Here is a 16,539-nt window from a genome sequence, read left to right as displayed (position 1 = left end):
AAAAAACCAAAAACAACCCACACACAAAGTGGTAGTAAATAGCTATAAGGAAGATGTCAAAGCCATTTCAGTGATGAGAAGCTGAAGACAGTGCTAAGAATATAAATGAGGACCCAGCCCTTTGCAGTGACAGTGATTAGTCATCACAGCTGTTAACCATTCATTTGTTGTCTATCTCACAAAACTTTCCGATGAAAACTGCGTATTCTCATGGAATTAATGGGAAGTTATCTCTTAGTCAAACCCAGACATTCAAATCTGTAGGCAGTGAGGCTGAATGACAAGTTTTAGCTAAGCCTAGGGGTAACCTTGGATGAAATTTAGTAGTCCATAGAAGACGCTACAAGGATGTTATCTAACCTAGTGGGCTCCTGTAAATTCAGAAGGTATATATTAGGAATTTAAAAGACATTGCCCTCCTTGCCATCTTACAGGTTTTGGTAGGTTATGTTAATGTGTCATGGACTGCAGGATGATAATTAGACATTCAGTATCCTTCATCAAAGAAAAGTAATGCTTCCTCTGAGTCATTCCTGTACTATATTTGATTTGTCTATTTGGATCACTACTAGATAAAGCAAACTCCTGTTCATCTCTGTGGTGCTTAAGGTGCAAATGGAATTCTGAGCAAAACATCAGTTAGGCATCTATCACAAGCTTTGCTGTATTATATAACAGGCACTGCTCCCAGTGTTGGGGGGGGGAGGGGGGAGAGGTTAGCTTGTTTTTTGAGATGGGCAGCTTTGAGGTAATCTGGCATACAAAGCTTATCCTACTTCTAGTCATCCAAAGGAAATGCTCAGAATATAAAAATAATTGCGGTGGAGTCAAATTTGAAACTATATTAGAACCCAGTCTATTACAATGTCTTGGATGTCTGATGGTACAAAGGAAAATAGTTACAGTGAATAAAACCACAAGAACCTCCCCTTAGAAACAAGATTAAAAACATGTTTTTAGGAGAGCTTTCATTTATTTTTTCAACTACTTCCTGAAAGCTGTGGTATCAGTAGTCTTGGCTGAGGTTTTAGAACCTCCACATTAGCAATCCCAAGAAAATGATGCCACTTGGTATATTAATTGTAACAACTTGCTTCACTCAGTTTTCAGGTAAGTAGGGTGGTTTCTTTTGTTGTTTATTTATTTTAGCCCAAACCCTAATTAATCAAGGAAGGAAATGCTAATTTATTAATGAATAAGGATGAAAGTTTTGTTTGCTCAGTTTTACTTCATAAACTCTTCAAGCTGCTGTTTTATGGAGGAAAGCAAAAATGAGAAGAAAAAAGTGTAAAATTACTTAAAAGAGCAGATAGAAATTAAGATTTCAACTGACAGAAACAGAAAATTACATCCGAGTTAAAAAGAAGGAAAATGTGAGTTCATATCTATGCTGATATTTTATATGCAGTTGAATTGGACAATATATTATTTCAGGATTTTTATAAAACCTAAAAGCAAAAAAAAAGTTATATGGGAATAATTCTTTTTAATATCCTGATAAAAATGCATAAGATATTTCAGATATGAGCCATCTCTTTCTCTTCACAAAGTTAGCTACCTCTCCTTCATTCAACTGAGGTGGCATTCATTTTCTGTAGGCAGTGAAATATTGCTGTTGATCTGATGCACTGATTTTTTTTTTTATATTAATTTCTCACCCAAATGAAAACTGTAGCCCAGAAACTCTTCTGGATTATAACCATTTTAGGAAGTATTTCATATTAGCTTTCAGGTATCTCTTTCAGTACAGACTAGTAATTTCTGAAAATACCTTTCTTAGTATATATGTTCAAATTATACGCCCTTTGCAAGGGCATGTAATGATAGGACAAGGGGTAATGGTTTTAAATTGAAAAGAGGGAAGGTTTAAATTGGATATTAAGAAGAAATTCTTTACTGTGATAGGCGTGAAGCCCTGGAACCAGCTTCCCAGAGAAGCTGTAGATATCCCATCCCTGGAAATGTTCAAAGCCACATTGCATTGGTCTTTGAGGAACATTGTCCAGTGGATAGTGTCCTTGTCCATGGCCAAGGGAGTGGAACTTAATGAACTTGAAGATTCCTTCCAACCCAAACCATTTTATGATACTATGAAACAACAAAAAATCTAAAAAGAATGACTATAAAAATAAGGCTACTCAGATATTTTAAAAAATCTTATTTTGTTCTTATATATCTAAAAGCTTGTTTTATCTGCTCTGAGTAATGACTCTCCAATTCCTTATACTTCATATAAAAATGCAGATGTAAAGCTTAACAGACAACCTTTGTTTTGTTTGAAAGCAATTCTATAAATACAAGAATATTTAAAATAGAAACCCAGTTTTATGGCTTCTCATAAGGCTATAGCAAAAGAATTGTTTGCCTCACTGAAGTGCACCTTGCAATGTATGTGCCTATGGCTGTGGCTTTCTGTACATCCAGGCTACACCAACATACTCAGATGGCCAAGAGCACCCTTCTTAAGAGATCCCACCTCTATTTACCTGCATGTGCTTTATTCCCACCTTACAGGCAGCAGCGAGCCAGAGCTTTTGGTCATGCAATACCCTGATAATGCCACCGTGCTCCTTAACTCCACGGTGTGGATGCTGTGTGTTTTTGAGTATCCCAGGGAGGAGAACGAGGAGCCAGTTGTGTACTGGAGGAAAGGCCTTGACTTCCACAACCTTCAGAACCTTCAGTCGAGCCCCAACAAAGGTGGGCCACAGGTACACATTACGAAAAACATCCTCAGGGGATTCTCCATCTTGGAACTGAGCAATGTTGACCAGAACGCCAGTAACTCCTATTTCTGTGACGTGATGCTAACAGAGAAAATCCATGCAAAACGTGGAAACGGCACCAAGCTAACCGTGCATGGTAAGCAGCATTTGGGAGTGACAGAAAAAGACTTGATGTATGCAAAGTGAATTAAATTTTCATTCACCCTTACTACCTTCTCTCCCACCATTTGCCTCTGCCAGAGGAAGGGTGTGAAAGAGCAGTCTACAGTCATATGAATAGGGGAGGGTAGACATGTATTTTGTTTGAACTATTTATGCAGCTGGACAGACAGACTTCTCAGGGACAGTGAGTTTCTGTCAATCTAAACCAGTTCACTGTGCAGTAGAACACTGACTATATTTTATAGAATTCCAAGTATTTATATATCAAAATATATGGTTAACTACTTTTTCTTAATCACCTCCACAAATATTTGCTGAGTCTTTATGCCATATTTAAAAATACCCAAATCAAGGCCATGATATTTTTTATCATTTTTTCAGTCTCTATAAGCAAATGGTCTCTTTGAAAAAATGCAGCTTTTACTTTCTCTTCTAGTTACTCAAAAGATGTACAGTAAATTCACACAGCACTGTGAGTGTTTTTAGAAAGAGTATACATGGCAGTAGGGATATGTGGCAACAGAATTTTCTTTCTGTTTGATTCTGTTTGATTCTTTGGAGTCCATAAAAAACCCACAATGATCAAGGAAATTCTATTGACTATTGCACCATAAGCACATTTGATTTAGTTTAAAAAAAAAAAAGGAAAGAAAATGTTGTCTAAGACTTAGTAAGATAACTATCATTTACACTGCTTCTCCCACATAACAAAGATATTTTCAGACATAGTACTTCTACTAAACTGAGAATTTGCAACAGGTTCAAGAACTTCTTGCTTGGAGTGAAAAGAAGACAAGAGATCTCTCTAGAGAAGCTTAACCTTTAAGCCTGAAAAAACAGCATAAGAAAATGTAATCAAAACAAAGACAACAGTGTTTTTTGGTCAATTCTTATTAATCTTTCAAATTAAATCTTTTCAAATGAAAGCAAGGGGTTTTTTATTTCAGATTCTTAAATTTTCTTCTCTTTACTCCAGATTTCAAATGCGAAGACTGTCTAAGATTGGATAAGATCTGGTGGGGTTGGTTCCTTCTTCTTGGATACGCCATCTTTGTCACTGCAGTTATCATAACTTTTGGTGTAAGTAATAATTTCAGAAACAAATAATATAAACCTAAAGATGGGTAGCACCCTCTGATGGAAAGAAATGATAAGCATACTAGCCCAAATATGCACGCTCTATTTTCTGTTAACTAAATTGTTAGAAGCATAGCCCACACCCTATGAATGTTTTGAGCATTAAAGAAAAAAAAAGAGAAAGCTGTGACATACAGAGAAATTATATGGATTTTTCTGACCTTGCTAAAAACTTGGGAGCAATTTTCTATGCTGCTGTCTGCTTTTGTTGCTTTTACCTGGACACAAAAGGGAAAACAAACACCTAAATGATTATCAGTTTGAAACATCCTGCTCCCTTCACATTTCTGGGCTCCAATTCCTTATTTCATTAGCTCCCCTGGGCACATATCAATGTCTGCTATGTTTTGTCTTACTTATGTTCTGACCAACCAAGCAGTCATGCCAGGGTTTTATGCCCACTCCCATCCAGTAGTTGGTATGGAACACTGCTGTACATTTACCTGACTAGAAGTGCAGCGCCCAGGCAACTTGAAACCATGAAAGTATTTTTGCAACAGAAAAAGAAAACTGTAGATTGTATACAAAATTATCTAAACCCAGGGAGAGTTTTTTACACTTCCTAACATATTTTAAAAATCCTTCCCTCTTTCCCAGTTGTAGCTCTATTCCCCACTTCAGAAAACGTCTCATAATCATTTTAGTCAAGTGCTTTTTATGGAACCAACGCCTAAAAATCCAGTTATTAATGAATGACTCTACTTTGAGCCTACTTGGTAATATCCTTCATGTAAATGAAACCATTTGGAAGGAAACAAACCTGTGCTGAAGCAATCTGAGCTATGCCTGTAACTTGAGATAAGTGAGCATCACAAGTTTTTGAAACCATGGATGGCACCACATTCCTGCCTTACCCTCAGTGTTACAACATGCTCTACTTACATTTACATGGTTTGCACTTGCAATTGTAATTCTCAGATTATATGAGACCTCAAAAACTCCTTCTGCTTCACCAACAATGTTCCTCTTCAAAGCTACTGTTGTAGAGTCCCTTGTAAGTTAACAAACATGGGCTAAATTGGACCAAGAGGGTAAAGGTGCCAAACTTACCAGGCTTAGGGGAAGAAAACTTAGCTCTTAAGGATTCAACATGGTTTTAAATCCGTAGGTCTTCTGTGTCTGGAAAGATGGGTCTTGCAGGGAGCCAAATCCTTTCTGTCTTTCTCACTTTGTGCTACTTAAAGGTACTACTTAAAGGCTATTTCAGTGGCCCTGAACCTGGCATTATGGCAACAGCTCCCTCTCTGCTGAGCCTGATGCACAGCCTGGAACTTCGTTATCAGATAAGACTCAGCACCAGTGAAAGGCTTACAAGGCATTTACGGTATCTGACTGCCCTTCTAGGTCAAGTAAGGTTTGGGTTTTGTTTTCCATAACAACGAGTATTTAAGTACTTTACCTCAAAGCCACAACAAAACCAGAAATGTTCACAGAGTTCAGGCAGTAGGTGACAAGATATGAGTATTTAGGGGGATAGTGAACTCATGCCAGGGAGAGATGTGGTCAACAGTCAAACCTTGCTAAAATACAATAGCAGTGGAAGCCTGCCAGAAGTCGTATTGCATCTGAAAATACAAAGTGAGACAACCTAGTCTCTCCTGAAATGAATCACTGTGAGCACAATTAGCAAGAAGTGGCAGTGAGCTTGGATGGAATTTAACTTTCTTCATAGCTTTGTATTGGATTTGTGGTTAAAACAGTGATTTGGTGGAACAGTGCTTGAGTGGGATCAAGGTTTCTCTATTTCTAAATCTGCTGGTCCAGAGAGGAGGCTGGGGGTGGGCAAGAGGCTGGAAGGGGACACAGATGAGACAGCAGACTTGGACTGACCCAAGGGATATCCCATACCATATAATGTCACGTTTAGCAATAAAAGCTGGGGTTGAAGAAGAACAAATGGTTTCTTTTCCTTTTGAGTTGCCCATTGCTCAGAGACTGGGCCTTTCTTTGCTGGGTGGAGGTGGTGAGTGATTTCCTCTCCACCACTTGTGGATTTTTTTTGTTGCTTTGCTTAGTTTTTTTCTTGTCTTTCTTTTTGTTTTTGTTTGGGTTTTTTTTTTTAGCTCTCTCCTTTACTTGTTAAATTGCTTTTGACAAACGAGGGATTTTTTGGTTTTGTTCCTCATATTCTCCCCCAGTCCCAGTTTGGGGATGGAGAAGTGAGCAAGCAAGCAGCTCTGCAGATGCTTGGCTGCTGGCCAGGCTCAACCTACCACGTAGACCTACACTGAAATTTATAAACTTAGGAAGTTTATAACTTTTAAAGGTCATTTCTTTAATAAATGACAAATGTGTCCTGTCATAAAAATGTACATTGTGTCAAAATCGGAGTGTAAACTAATAAAAGTGGGACTGGGTACTCAGAGGTCCTTTGGCCCTTACAGTCCTCAGCTTAAATCCAGCGTTTCATGGCTGGTTAAGGCCTCGGGGAGCTTCTGTACAAATCTCAGGAAGAAGTCTGACTTGCCTTTTCTGAGTCTAAAATCCACTCAGCTGTCCCCTTGCTTCTTACTTCTGCCAAACTTTTTTAGGGCTTCCAAGTCCAAATTAGGGCACAGCAGGGCACTGTCTCAGTGACACCTGTGCCTGACAACTGTGTCATTACAGTGGCACTTGGGGATCCTCCCCAAAAGAAGACGTCTCCAAAGACACCTGTCTGTACTACCTAAGAATCAAGAATGAATGAAAATGTCTCTCCCAGAACTCCTATGCCCTATTTTTTTTCAAAAGTAACAGCACACAAACATCTTCAAGGACAGTATTGGGAACTGAAGAAGCATTACATAAAATCACTGGTACACAGTCAGACATACTTTCAGCTTATTTCTTGAGTACAATATGAATTACCCTTACTCTGCTAGCTGTAAAGGCTTATAATTCATCATATAAGATGTTAATTCACTAAAATTAATTAATCTAAAACTGTTAGATATTTTTCTTAATAATGTTAAACCAAAGTATACTGTAATTATTCTGCTGTATCATAATGGCCCACATATGACCATATTGTGTACTAAGTTAGAGCCAAATAAGCTATACAACAATAACATAGGTATTATTAATTTTGCTTACATATTACTAACATTTTTACTACTAATAATAATAGCAATTAATAGTCTGGCAATTTATGGAGGTGTAGTTAAAATTAGTATTTTCACATTTCGTTTTGAGCGCAATATGCATAACAACTTTTAAACCAAGTCAAAATAAACAATGGACTGTTACCTCACTAACTGTAGCCGTTTGTTCTCCAAACAGACGAGGTATCTGATGAAAATATTTTTACTGCCTAACAATATATGTTGTGGATTATTGCAACAGATTCACCAATGCCATACAAAGTGCAAGAATGAGTCAAGAAATACAGATAGCAGTGCTACCCTGCAAAGTGAATGGATTTATGAACAGCCATCAAGAGCAGTTAATAATGAGTTTAATCAAGAATATGAAGATATGTCACTAATAAGAACTTTAACTGACACTGGAAGAAAAATGATATGAAAAAAGGTGCGTGCCATTGTAACCAAGATATGAGCATGTGTGGTGTGTGCTACTTCCATCAAGGTAGAAAAGAAACACTCATACAAATCTCTTCATTACCCTGGAATGGTTTTGTTCATATATTTATTTCAAGTTAAAAAAGTTTCCACTCCATGCATCTACAAAGAAAATGAGCTTGTGATTGTAATTACCATCAAAATACTGTAAAAGCTAAAGGTATTCAAACGCCTTGTAAATGCCAACATTTATGACCATATAAGCTGGGGTTTTTTTCTACTTCAAACACAAGGACACAGGTACAACTTTTTACCCAGATTAAGGCAGCTTCTTTGCTTTAAAAATGCAATTCTGTAAAACATTACTTGCCCACTGTACTGACAGATTGCCAGAGAGGAATTCCTCACATGCTTCCAGTGCACTGTCAGACCTTACTTCTAACTCCTTTCATATTCCCCACGTTTACAAATCCCTACAACTCCTTCTACTCTTAGCTATTTAGCCAGCTATGCCATCTTGTAATGCACATTCCAACAGAATGAAAATACTTAATGTGGTTCTAAAAGTCATAACTTACATGTTTTTTAAAGAAATTGCTGAAATAATCTTGACGGGTAAATAGGTTACATAGTTTACTGCTGTAGGTTTAAGCTTATTGTTTATGTGCCATATCTAAGACTGTAATAGAAATAACTTGGATCAAAAATGTGTCTTCTAAAGATGTCTTCAAGTGTTTAGAATGATTGTGAAATCTAAGTAAATAACAACAATATAACTAAGCTGCATAGAAAGATATTATCGTAATTTGCATAGTAATGAAGTACTTGAGGAAATGCAACCTTTGTATAGTTATGTATGTGTGACTTGAAGGAAATTAATACTTTGAAAAAGTATTTAAATTATTGCATTTTTCCTAGTCAAACATTTCAAGCTGAATACTGTATTTCAAATTTGCTTATCATTGTAAATATATTTTTTGAAAGGAAACATTTCACAGAATAAAATGACAGAGGTTACAACGTTATACATGAAGTCTGGAATAAGAACTGAGTACATACTCCTCACTGGATTCAGCCTGAACTTCATCACTAGCCATTTTTTCTGAAATATTTCCTTTCTGTATCAGTAAAGATGCCAAATAATTCTAAGAAATTGATCTAAGCATTTGATTGCTTTTAGTGAAAATGCTGGCTACTACACTTAGGTTTAAATATGACTTTGCGAGGGACAGATAGCCTGTGTTTGAGCATTGGGATAGCAGGAAAACAGTAATGAAGAATCTTTTCCTTAAAATTATTATTATTTTATTATTATTTGGACATTGGGAACTAAACAATGGTGTTCCCTCCTCCTGCGCCTAAACTTGGAACTGACTCCATCTGCAGGCACACATATTTAGGTTTCCAGAGTCAATAAATCAAAACTTAATTGTGAATGTAAATGTGTAGTTAATTTATTTTCCAGCAAAACTATCTCTTCAGAAGCACTTCTTCAAATTTTCTATTTTGAGAACCTTTTAAAAATAAAATCCTTGCTGTATATATGTCTAACTATTAATTTTAAAGTTAAAATTATAAATTGGGCTAAATAGTAAAGGGTTAAATACATGGGAACATTTCTATATTTAACATAGAGCTTGAGAGGGCAGAAAAACAGCCATTCTATACTTTTAGATGTGAGGTGTGAAGTCCATCTGAGCCACAGAGGCAGCTCTGTGAAGAGAAGCACTGAAGGCAGCAGTCACTGAACCAGAGTCACCTTCAAATACACAAAGCACAAGGGGGTCAATGCATTCAGCAGAACCATTCAGCTCTGACATTTTGTCAAAACCCAACAAGAATTCATACCTAATCTAGCAGACACAACTAGAAGGTGTACTTAAAAAAAAATCTGATTCAGATAACTCATAGATTTAGATTTGCCTCTTTTCTTTCCACTTCATTACACTGCCTTCATTTCAGATCCATGGCCCTTCAAATGGTCAGTGTGATTTCTGCTGATTTTCACATGCTTCTCAGAAAGAGCTGAAAGCTGCTTCCTGCTTCCAAAGAAAGAGGACATAAACTCCCACTCTGAAAGGTGAAAAATTCAGAAAGTTACAGGGAACTGAAAAAACATAATATGTAATATGTAATATGTAATATGTTCTACCACCTAACAGCATGAAGACAGTATTTGTTATGTTCCAGTCAGCAATGCCATGGGTTTTATGGAAGCCTAGCACAGAACGAAATAACAGGACTGAATTCAGAACAAGTTTAGAACACAAACAATTATTAATATTAGACGTGTGAAATATCCTCTTTTTTGATTTATGATTTTTTAAAGTGCACATTGTAGTGTTAAGAACATTAATACTTATATGAAATGCTGATCCTGCAGTAAGTTGAAGGATCACAGAACCATTGGTTAGAGGGGACCTCTACAGAACACGTGTCCAACACGCCTACAGAAGATAGAGCAGGGTGGTCAGGACCTTGTCCAGATGGCTTTTGAATTATGTACTAGGAAGGAAAATCCACAACCTTTTACGGGCAACTTATCCTAGTCATTCTGACACTAAAGTGCTTCCTGACATTTTGATGGACTCACTTGTGTTGTCACATGTGCCCATTGCCTCTGATCCTGTCCCTGAGCACCACTGAAAAGAGACTGGCTTAATCTCTCCAGGTATTTGTACAAATTGATAAGATCTCCTTGGTCCTTCTCTTCTCTAGGATGCACTATTACAGCTCTCACAGCCTCATACATCAGGTACTCCAGATCATCTTCATGGGCCTGCAGGGGACTCCCTGCAGAAATTCCATAGCCTTGCACTAGGGAATGCAGAACTGGACAAAGCACTCCAGATGTGGTCCAGCCTCTTCTGAGTAAAGAGGAAGAATTACCACCTTTAAAGTACTGGCCGTGCTCTGCCTAATGCAGGCCAGGATGCTGTTGGATGCCTTTGCCCTGGAAGTATATTGCCAGCTCATGGTCTATTTGTTGTCATTCAGTACCCCCTTAGGTCCTACTGTGCAAAGCAGATCTAGGAACTTGCATGCTTCTCTGTTGAACTTGATGAGATACTCTTTAAATTCTCCAGCTTGTCCAGGTCACTCTAGACCATGTGTACATGTTCAGTTCCAAATGACTTAAAACAAGAACCTCAAGTTAATTACCTAATATATGAAGGATGAGTCTTAGCCCTCCAGGGATTGGAGACAAATAACTCCTGATAATTTTAGTAGGACTCAAGTTTACCTTCAAATCTCTTAACTATGTACTCTGACAGGAAATGTACACAAGCTAAAGGAAAATAGTAATTAGAGGAGTAACTTCCAATTACTTCATCTGGTACTAAGGAATATTTAATACATTCTCAGCTAAGAGTTTAACAGTAATTACAGATTTCAAGATGCATTGTGTATAAATACATTTGGAGTGTGGAAAATTGGACAGAAAACACTTCATGAGCTTACTGGGCCATATAGTTTTACTAGAGAAATGAAAGAACGTGGGAAAAAGGACTGAAATTGATGTTCATATGAAGATTGAGATAGCAGAAATGAAGGCTATTGAAGTTCATATGAAAAACTGCTCTAGAAGAAATAAAGTACTTATCTAGGTGTGAAGGTCAAATAAAACTACACGATCCCAGTATGGGGAACAAAACTGGAATACTTTATTGAACACTTGACCACTTTTTAAGGTTTCAGGGAGACATATGCTAATAGGTAGGAAGGGTTATGGTAATTTCAGGAATTTATGGAGGGAAGACAGCAGGGAATTACAACACAATCTGATAACATTCATTCTAGACTCTTTTCTTATGTTAAGGCAGGAGACAGCTTATCTTCAAATAGAGCATTACCAAGCCTCCTCTGTTCTTGGTGATGGAATTTCTCTCAGCCTTTGTTGACCAAGGCTTGCTGTTTAAGATTTCTAGCTCTTTTTGCTGTAAGCTGGATTTCAGATTCCTACAATTCTGGCTTTTTTATTTTATTGTTGCAAAGCAAAACTTAAGAAGCACTGTAGTTAATTATTAGCTGGATACAGGAAAACAGATATGGAACAAAAGGAACAAAACAGCAAAAGACAAAATTTTGAATGATATTGCTATAAGCAATTTTTTAAAGCAAAGGTTCATATTTAACATTTTTTGAAAAGCTTAGTTGAAGCTACATATTTTTGCAAATGATTGGTTTTTACTAGTTCAGGGCTATGTGTGTCTTGACTTTTTTCTGGGGGTAAATGAAGTATTGGTTATGTATTATGTAAGGTGTGTTACAGTTTCACAAGCTCATACACTCATATCTTTCACACATATTTTCATACATTCAGGGCCGGTCCACATTCACACTTTTGTACACACACAGAGATTTTTGGAATGTTAGTTTGCTGTGTTTGAGAAATTTGCATTCTCATTTCTTATTATTTTCAGTGTAGCTCCACTTTTCTTTGGTCTCTGGATTGCTGTTTTGATGGGAAAACAACTTTAACAGAAATTTTATAAAACATAACTACATCTTTTTCTCAGGTTCAGCTTCAAAACTCAAAAAACACACAACTTTTTCACAAACATTCTTACAGATTTGAGGTAACGTTCTCCCTTTTTTTCCTCTTTTTTATGGCAAATGGGACAGACATCAATTGCTCTGTGCTGATTTTAGACATAAAACCAGCTTGGCATAGTTATTGCAACTTAATAGAAATTATTACAGACATATTAACATGTATTGAAGTAGTTCATAGAATAATAAACAACAGAAAAGGAAAGCTTGAGGCAATTTTAAAAAGGCAGCATTTTAGATACATACTTATTAATGAAAAGCAATTTAAAATTTCTAAAATTCACAAAACTCAAATGCTTTTTAAAATGTTTTTTAACTTGGGAAGCGTTTTGTTGTCTTTGTTATTATAGGCACAAAAAACTAAAGTAAAATTGAAAAAGGAAAAAATGGACATTAGATTTAGAAAAAAGGAACAAAACAAAACAAAAAATAGACATTTAGAAATTGAAGGAAACTACTTTGTGTTTCTAGTTTTAAAAACGCATTTTTTCTTAACAAATGCTGTTATAAGAGGTTGTAGCAAAGAATGCAAAGCTGAAAGTTTTTGCTTAAGTATTTCACACTTCATGTAAAAGCTTGCTTTTTAAACAACTGGAGACATTACTAGATGTTAAAGGATAATTAGTATAAGACTTTAAGCAAGTAGAAAAGACTTAAAATACTTTTTAGTTATGCAGAAATGAAAAAGGATTTGTGAAACAAAACAACTATGATACTTTTAGTAAAAATTGAGTTTTGCTGAATTAGTATGCAAGATTACAAGAGAAACAGAGTGGCAGAAGCTTGTGGCTTCTTTAAACACAGAAAAGACAGAATACGGTGTTGATTTTATCACTGTCTCTTTGAGGCTAAAAAGGGATTTTGGAAACCTTTTTTTTTTCTCCGTTACCATGTGGCTGGTAGGGAAGACAAAGGGAACAAGATTTTATGACTTAAAACTTAGGAAAACTACACGAAAATGGCACAAATACACTTAATAGAGATAGATGATAGAGTTTGCATTTATACATTTAAAAACACGATCTAAACAAACTTAATACTACCTTGGTAATGCAATGGACATTAAATTAAGAAAGAAAGAAAAAACAAACATTATGCTTAGAAAAAGAATTAACTTTTGGGAATTAGAAAAGAAGGTTAGCAGTTTTGGTCTCGGTTTTTCTTCCTAGATTAATTGCTGAGAAGATAAAAAACTTTGTGTTTTTTTTTTTGCATCAGTGTTTTTTAAGCTTAGGCATTAGGTTTGAGGTACTTATTAAAACAGATAAACAGGAGAGAAAAGCATAAACAGTGTTTTAAACTGATAAACACTAAAAACTTTTTAGTTAGTGAGACAGAAAGTATTTTTTTCTCCTTTTTTGGTCAGTATTTTGTGTTCCGGGGAGCAGCGTGTACCATGTCGGCGCTCGCCTGTCGGGCGGGGGTTGGGTGTTGATTTCCGGCTCATGCAGGAGCTGCGGCACTTCCAGGGTCCTAGTGCTCATCGGAAACTCTGCGGGGAGGGCGCTCAGGTGTTTTTGGAAGTTTTTCCTTCCGCTTTTGCGTTTTTCTTGGCTGGTTACGAGTTACTGAGAAGGAGACGGCAGGCGTTCTTTCCCCCGGGGCTGGCTTTAGGGCTGCAACTCTGGCTGACGTGGGGTCGGGCTGTCCCGGGCTGGAAGGAGCAGTCTGCACACGGTGCTTTATAGGCTCGCTGTGCGAACAGCGGGCGGAGGTCGCTCCTCCTGGCTGCTTCTGCTGCCTGGATGTTACGCTGATTGCGCAGGGCTCCGCTACGGCTGGAGACCTGATCTCTCCCGAAGCAGAACCGGCTCTGACCGTTTTCAGAGATGCCGTCCCGGCCCCACTTGGCTCAGGTGTTTCCCTGCGTGGTGGGGGAGCCACTTCTGGCAGGCAGTGCTCTTTGGAGCTCTCGTCCCGCTCTCGCTTGGCACGCTAGAGCTACTTCTGTTACTTCAGCCTCACGGCCTCTCTGCCCCCTGGGTCCCACAAACTACTCCTGGGGTCTCGGCTGGCAGGAACTCCGGGACTTTGTGGCCACGGCAGCGCAGAGGTGCTGCTGCCGTTTGGGCATTCCCCATCCTCGGCCAGTGTCACTGCGTGTAGTGGCAGCGCAGGGAAAGCAGCTTCCCGCAGGAGCAGGTTTAGCAAAGAAAAGTCCCCTGGGTGGTTTTGCTGGGTCCATAAAACTAAGTTTTGCAACGGCAGGTCTTCTATTACTGAGCCGTGCAGGTATTTGAAGATTGAATAAGCAAAGTTTTGATTAGAAGATTTTTGTGTCCCCATCGCTTCCTACTTGTTAAGTTTCAAAGTCTATTTTATATACAATCATTCCTCGTTCATGACAGCTCACCTCTAGTCTGGCCAAGAGCGTGACTCGTCCCGTGCACCGGGTCCTTTCTTCCCAGTTCTGTCATGCACCTTCACCGGGATAGGAAGCGCGCAATTCCTATCAAACACCAACGGCATTCTTCTGAAAACTTCTCTTTTCTTTCTTTTTTCCTCTGCGGACTTCTAAATATTAGAAGTCTGGGCTCTTGGCCCCGTTGGGCAGCCATTTGTGAAGGTCAAAAAAAATACACGATCCCAGCATGGGAAACAAAACTGGAATACTTTATTGAACACTTGACCACTTTTTAAGGTTTCAGGGAGACATATGCTAATAGGTAGGAAGGGTTATGGTAATTTCAGGAATTTATGGAGGGAAGACAGCAGGGAATTACAACACAATCTGATATTCATTCTAGACTCTTTTATGTTTAGGCAGGAGACAGTTTATCTTCACGTTGAGCATTACCAAGCCTCCTCTGTTCTTGGTGATGGAATTTCTCTCAGCCTTTGTTGACTAAGGCTTGCTGTTTAAGATTTATAGCTCTTTTTGCTGTAAACTGGATTTCAGATTCCTAGATCTAGGCATTAGATATTTATAGAAGTAACTACATCTGAATGATGAGCATTACTGCTTAGCCTAGTATTCCCAGCCAATTATTATTTGTATTAGCTAACAAAATAATTGTTGCATATTTATAGCGATCTTAATTTCCAACCTCTACACATCAAGATAACGAAAGTTTTCAAGGTCAGAGCAGAGTTCAGAGTCCAAAGTCTTTTTAGAAAAACAGAGCTCTCAGAAAATACAGAATACTTTTGAATATCCTAGACAGGGAACTGATATGTTCAGATAAAAATTCATTGCATTTCTGAAACATGAAAATTATGAAATCCAAGAATACAAGCATTAATTAAATGCTATATCACAACCACTATCCAATTTCCACACAAGAATGAGTTTCGTCCATTTCAATGATTGAAGTGATCTTCCTCAACAGCTCTAATAAGGGGTGAGGCTGTTCTGTTTGCCTCAGAATTCAGGGAGTGAAATTTTAACTGAAGACTTGGGGTTAGTACACCTAGCCATGCCATCTTTACATCGTGTCATGCAAGAGTCTCAATTAACTTGACTTATGGAGAACACTAATGATTAAAGATAGACTTACATTGTCTTTGGAGTACTTTTATGTTTTTTTCTTTCAGTTTTTCTAGAATTTACTTGCAGCTTCATGAGGAGTGATGGACACCTATTGTATTTTTCTGTTTTCACATTGAAATGCCGGTTTTCTAGTCTCAGTAGGTGTCATGTTGTTTATCCTTATCAAAATTATAATTAAAATGGAAGGCACTGTGTCCTACACAGCTGTCCAGTTCATAGACCTGGAAAAGAATTTTCTAATGCTTCTCCACCTTTCCCTAGTACAGTTATAATCGCACAAATTCTCTCCTTTGTAATTATACAAAAAATCTTTTTCAAATTTGCCATTCCTTTGTGGCATATGAACAAAAAAATGATGGTAACTGATTTGAATAGAGGAGCAACAGTGTCAACATACAGGTTACATTCTCACACACAAATCTTTTCTTTGGGAAAATATGAAATTCTTTGAGAAAAAAATTACTCCCTGACCAAATAATACCTAAATCCTGTGAGACACATTTCTGCAGTATAACAGGCTTTCGGACTAGTTTCCTAAAATCAATATATGTATTTCAGCACAGAAGGATCTGTGTTGCCTAAAACAACCTTTACTATCTATAAACCGAAAGGGGAAGATACAGATGCAGTGCAGAAATTAGCTATTCTTAACAGTCTCTTGGGATTTGTATGTCTTACCTGTTTAGGTATACTTCTGTACAGAATATCTAAATAAAAAAAAGTACTTTAGCATATACTTAGCATAATCTGAAGTAATAACATCAGAACAGGTATTAACATCATGCTTTGTCATTAAAAAATACGTTCATTGTTATGATAAAATATTACCTGTGTCTGTCTCATTTTCTAGATTTGACTGTGTTTGTACTAACGATTTTCAAAAGAATTCAGGAAACATGAATCAAAAACCCAAACAAACCAAAACGATGGTTTCCTAGACAACATAACTAGCAGAGCTAGTAATGTTTCAGCA

This window comes from Pithys albifrons, chromosome 1 (genome assembly GCF_047495875.1).
Source record: "Pithys albifrons albifrons isolate INPA30051 chromosome 1, PitAlb_v1, whole genome shotgun sequence".
In the NCBI taxonomy this organism is placed as follows: Eukaryota; Metazoa; Chordata; class Aves; order Passeriformes; family Thamnophilidae; genus Pithys; species Pithys albifrons.
The sequence above is the reverse complement of the archived record's forward strand: the minus strand, read 5'-3'. Positions refer to the sequence as shown.